The sequence below is a fragment of the Camelus bactrianus genome, chromosome 18, assembly GCF_048773025.1.
Source record: "Camelus bactrianus isolate YW-2024 breed Bactrian camel chromosome 18, ASM4877302v1, whole genome shotgun sequence".
Classification (NCBI taxonomy): domain Eukaryota; kingdom Metazoa; phylum Chordata; class Mammalia; order Artiodactyla; family Camelidae; genus Camelus; species Camelus bactrianus.
In genome coordinates, this window is record NC_133556.1 from 17,466,277 (window position 1) to 17,472,376 (window position 6,100).

Here is a 6,100-nt window from a genome sequence, read left to right on the forward strand (position 1 = left end):
GGCAGCCTTTGGTGGAATCTGACTTTCTGACCTCCTAGAGGGTGATGGGAGGATAATTGTGATGACTTGGACATCAGGGGAGAACCTCATTATTTGGGGGTGACATGCTCTCAGCATGCGCAAAGCAGCTGGGGGCTGGGGGATGGAGGAGGTCTCCAAATCTCAGGGACTTCCCAGCAACCATCTGCGGGTCTGTAAAGAGATCTGCACCCTGCCCGGAAACCACAGATGGCCTGAGTCCTACGGTGGTGGTCTTTGTGGCTGGTCAGCCCACGTGGCGGGGCTGGAAGGGATGTGGATTTTGGCTTGCTCTGTACAACTGGCCTGGGAGCCCTTCATCAGTATGGAAATCCAAGGGCACCTTGGTTCTCAGTGTTGCATCTGGGTGTAAAATTAGTAACAGCAATAGGGGATGTATTCATGTGCTCATTAGACTGGCGTTCAACAGTAGAAACTTAATTTCTCATAGTTCTAAGGGTGGGTGGTTCAAGGTCAACGTGTGAGCAGTTTGGTTTCTCCGGAGACTTGTAGACAGCTGCCTACTCACTCTGTCCTCACATGGGCTATAATCTGTGCCCATGTGTCCTCTGTTCCTGGTGTGTGTCCAAATTTCCTCTTCTTATAAGGATGCTAGTTAGATGGGGCTAGGGCCTGTTTAACACCTCATTTTAGCCTAATTATTTCATTAAAGGCCCTATCTCCAAATTCAGTCACATTCTGAGGTACTGGGCTTAGGGGTTCAACATATGAATTTGTATTGAGGGGGGGACATGATTCAGCCTATAATGCGTGACATTTATTGAGTGTTTACTGTGTGTTAGCCTCATGCTAATTATTTTATATATAAAACATCACCTCACATAAGTGTCTCAACTACCCTAAAAACCATACCACGTAACTCATTTTATAAAACACAACAACAACAACAAAAAACTGAACTAGAGAGGTTAAAGAAATTGTCCAAGTTTATACAATCAAAAGTGCCGACTCAGCTTCCAGCCTGGGTATCTCCGATTTTGAAGTCTGTTCTCATAAAATCTGTGCTAAATTGCTGAATGCTACAATTCTGGCTTTTCTGTTCTCTCCATCTGAAATAGCTGTTACATCCGTTTTTTGAATATGAAATATCTACCCTTCATGTCTCTTATCTGTCCTCTAACAGTTTTTATCTCTTTGTCCTAAAAAAAAAATAGAGATCCTGGGAGACTTCCTTGCACTTGGTCTTGAAGTCATTTATTTATTTTCCTGCCATAACCAAGCTGCTCTTTCCTGCTTCTACTTGCATAAAAAATTCACCAGTGAGGTTTTCTCGCTTGTGGTTATCTCTTTGCCGTGGTTGCCCCTTCTTGCTTTTGCAAGAACAGTGAAGAAGTGAGTCTCAGCTGGGCACTATGTGAGTAATGGTTGTGCAGCCATACTGTTTTAGGAGAGGGAGGCAGAGAGAACAGTCACTCCTACGGCGAGCTCCTGGGACCGTTCTTGGCTTCCTGCAGGGAAGAATTCAAGAGTGAGCCAGAGTAAAGTGAAAGCACGTTTATTTGGAGAGATACACCTTCCACAGGCAGAATGCAGACTCAGTAAGTGAGACCAGCCCCCGGGGTGTGGACGTGGCTAGTTTTTATGGGCTAGGTAATTTCATGCTAACAAGTGGGAGGATTATTCAAACTATTTTGGGGCAGCGGTGGGGATTTCCAGGAATTGAGCCACCACCCACTTTTTGGCCCTTAATGGTCGGCCTCGGAACTGTCATGGTCCTGGCGAGTGTGTCATTTACCATGCTAATGTATTGCAATGAGCATGTAATGAGGCTCAAGGTCTACTGGAAGGTAAAGCTTCCGCCATCTTGGACCTCGTTGGTTCCAACAAGTTTTTGTGTATCCTCAATGACTCTCATTCTTTTAAAGGTTGTGCCCTGTCCCCTTTGTTCCTGTCTCAATCCTTTCCGAGAGGAAGGTAAGGCCCTCTCCTGTAGAAACCATCTCACGTAAATGAACCAAGACCTGTCTGAGGGGGCTGCCCGCCTGCCCACAGAAACCCTCCCCAGTGTGCTAGACAGAGAAATGTTGGCCAATGAGGCCATGCTTGCTTCACTGAGCTCTGTGTATTATTTATTCACTGACAGTCTTACTTTTTATCAATCTCCGATTCCCAATCTCCTGATATGTGATCAGAAGCCCCACCCACAGTGTGAATCTTCTCTAAGCTCCAAGAAACTTGAAGGACAGTGGGTCAGGCATACTATAGGGTTTGGCAGCACAGGGGTGGAAGAGAAGTTGAGCATCACTCTTAAGGTTTAAGCCTAAAGGTTGAGAACTTAGAGCTCTGAATTGCCTTGAACTTGAAGCACTAGTACAACAGCAAGGACCACTAAAGTTTCGCTTCCTTTAAATGATCTCACGTACAGTCTGGTCTACTGCGGAAGGAGGGGCTGCAGGCTCTCCCAGCTGAATAGTGCTGCCCTGTGTGGAGCTTTCTTTGGCTTTCTCTGGGGTCCCAGCCAGGAAAAAAGGAGCAGTTTGGCTCATTTCCCTACTGGAGAAGCAGGGAGAGTGGCTTGGTGAAGGTCTCTGAGCTAAGAGCTCCAACTCTTGCCAGGGTCCCTTTCCTCCTCTGGTCCAGGTTTCTTTCCTGTCACTCAAGCTCTCCCAGGAGGCATTTCCATTGCCTCTGGCTCCCCCCTTCCCCAACTCATGTTTGTTTAGATTCTAAAAAGGGATTTATTGCAGCAGCCTCTGGGCACACGTTCAGAAACACCCAAACTGGGAGGAGAAATTTGCCCAAATTCACATTGTACCCACATCATACATCCACACAGAGCTGCCCCCAGGGGGACTTTTCACAACAGCCTGAAGGTCAGCAGAGTCATCCTTTGCCAAATCTGAGCAGCTCAGGCCTCAGATCACTTTCTGAATACTCAGTGAGATGAGTTCAGAGAAACAACGCCAATGACCTGCAAGGGTGTGCACACGGCTGATGATTACACAAGGATGAAGCGGAGGGGCGAGCCTCCATCACCGCCAAGGGGAGTCAGCCCACCCTTCAATACACCTTAATATTGTTCAGGATGGTCCTTTGGTTTTCCTTTCAGTTCCCTTCTCTGCTGCCAAATTGTGACAACTCTATCTCAGTATAAATTTGAGAAATCATTTGTTTTTCTAAAGCTTTCCCCTGTTCTCAGAATTAACTTCTTTCTCATCTATGCTCTGTTAGTGTTGTGTATACACCTTTACTCCTACACTTGATAAATATTTACTCACCAGTTTCTGGGTGCTGGTCTTCTGTCCGGCAATGAAGATACAGCAGTGAGTGACATACATAAGATTTTAGCTTTCCTGGAGCTCAGTTTCCAGGTTGCAGAGACAGATCAAAAAACCCTCATTAAAGTATTTATTTCCCTGACTAGGTTATGAAGTGCATTACTATCATAATGGTCATCCTCCTCCTCATCTTACCAAACCCTGTATACGTCTGCTGTGTGCCTGGCTCTTCAGATACCACATATTAACTCACACAAGGCAGGTACCAAGCCTTACCCACTCTGTGTACTGCCCTGCCCTCCACGGCCCACAGTGTTTAGCATCATGCCTGGCACATGGTAGACACTCAGTTCATTTCTTTTGAGTTCATGATTCATCTATATTGATTAATTATAATCATATTCATCCTATTGATTAATTTTTATAAAGGATCTTGGGCGGGTGACATTATCACAGAAACATTTGAATCCAAGGGGAGCCTATTAAGAACTGATTTTTTCCTGTTTTCCTTATCCCCTCTCTTTCAGGCACATTCAAACATATACACGAGGTCCAACTGAGGAAACAGTAATGATTTCCAGGAATTATCAAAGAGGATATTTATGCAGGGACTTGGTTATACAGGTGATGGAAGAGATAATGGTAAGGTGTTGTAGATTTCAAAAACGGCCAGAAATTTTTTCTCTCCCATTTAGAAACGGAATCTATTTCTTTACCTATTGAGTTGAGGCAGGTTTTGTGATTTGCTTAGGGAAGAAGCGATGTTATATGAAATCCAAGTTTGGGCCTCGAGAGGTCTTTCCTATTTCCCTTCTTTCTTGGAACCAGCTGCCAACTGAATATATCTGGACTAGACTGTTGGATGATGAGAGACATAAGGACCCACCATTGCCCCGGATGACAGCCAGCCAGCTTCCGAATTAGAGCCCCCTGCTGATCTGGCTCCTGACTATAGACTCATGAGGGTGCCCAGCCAAGACTAGCAGAAGAATTGCCCAGCTGATCCCAGTCTAAACTGCTATCTCATGCATTGTGGGCGACAAATAATGGTTGTAGTCTTAACCATTAAGGTTTTTTTTTTAACTAAAAATTGTGTTTTATTATTTTACCCCCAAGAAAAAACTTGGGTAATCTAAAATTGAAATCAAATATATGTTCCTAATTTTTTAAAATTGAAGTATAGTCAGTTTGCAATGTTGTGTCAATTTCTGATGTATTAGCTATTGAGTTTTTTGTTTTGTTTTTATTGATTTTATTTTTTATTAAAGTACAGTCAGTTACAATGTGTCAATTTCTGGTGTACAGCACAATGTCCGAGTCGTGCATATACATATATATATTCATTTTCATATTCTTTTCCATTAAAAGTTATTACAAAATATTGAATATAGTTCCCTGTGCTATACAGAAGAAACTTATTTTTTAAAATTTATTTTTATATACAGTCGCTAAGATTTGCAGATCTCAAACTCCCAAATTTATCCCTTTCCACCCCCTGCCATTAAGTTTTGAAGTTGTTTGTTCTAGAACCAAAGCGAACTGGTACATGAAGTAACCCAGAGATTAGCAACATCAGGGAATCACTATGATGGGCAGCTATAAAGACAAAGGGAGGAGGCCATATAATTGGCTCCCAGGGTAACCAGAGCCAGAAAGTAACCAAAAAGAAGAGGAATAAGGGCAGAGGTGTCCCATGGAGGTTTAGAGACACAGAGAAGCTGGAACTGATTGAAACAGAGAGGAGGTGCAATACCCTGGCTTCTCTCCTATTTGCCCTGCAATCTCCCACCAGAGCTGGCCATCAGCTGAGCTCAGCTGGCAGCCAGGTGCCACCAGGGCCTGGAGATGCAGGCTTCAGGAATCAGCCTTTCTGCAACACAGAGCAGAGCAGGGGAAGGGCTGGGAATGGATACGAGTGCGAACAGGCCCAAGACTGATCCTACACCTCCTTTGGGAGAAAGAAAAAGAAGTGGGGATTACTGATTGAACTTTCAAAACAGCACAGTTGCATGCTCTTATTTATATTTTATTCCCAATGCAGGAATTTAACCCAAACTAAAAATGAGTTCTAGCTATGGGAAAATTTTCATTGCAAGGGTCTCATCTTTTGACAAAATATAATCAAACTCTATTACTCTATTTATAAAATATTGTACCCATAGTGGCCCATTGAAAACACAAATCATCAAAACGTAGCCTGAGTTTTTGCTTCAGCAGCACATATACTAAAATTGGAATGATACAGAGAAGATAAGCGTGGCCCCTGAGCAAGGATGGCATGCAAACTTATGAAACATTCCATATTAAAAACAAAAAACAAAATGTAGCCTGAGTGATGCTCTTGTTAGGTCAAAAAGTGAAGTTATAAAAGACGAATTTGATGAATTTCAATCCATTCGGCAAGCATTAACAACTTTTTGTATGCCAATCAAGCACAATGAATGGTGACACAACAGATTTGCATATACATACCGACAATTGCAATAGAGTACAAATATTGTTGTTGACCTACAGAGTCGGATGGGGTCATTTAAGCTGGGTCTTGAAGAATGGGTAGGAGTTCACCAGGTAGAAAAGATACAGAATAGTTTTTCAGGAGGAGTATGCAAAGGTTCAGAGATAAGACACAAGATGTCATATTGAAGAAATTGGTTAGTGTATTGTAGTTTGATGTGGCTGAAACACTGATTGCGGGAGGAATATGGAGACAGATGAGACCAAAGACATGGCAGGGGTTAGACCACGGAGGCCTTAAATGTCATGTGGAAGAGTTTATAGGCAATTGGGAGACAGCAACATTTTAAATTTTATTAGATTTTTAAGAATTAAAATGATACATTCTT

General features: G+C 43.1%; 1 non-coding gene across 1 annotated transcript; it reads left to right on the forward strand.

Moving 5' to 3' along the window:
- Positions 1 to 5,462: 5,462 nt before the first annotated feature.
- LOC123618574 (U6 spliceosomal RNA) lies at positions 5,463 to 5,565 on the forward strand. The gene has a single exon (XR_006727033.1). It is a non-coding gene; the product is annotated as a U6 spliceosomal RNA (small nuclear RNA).
- Positions 5,566 to 6,100: the final 535 nt, after the last annotated feature.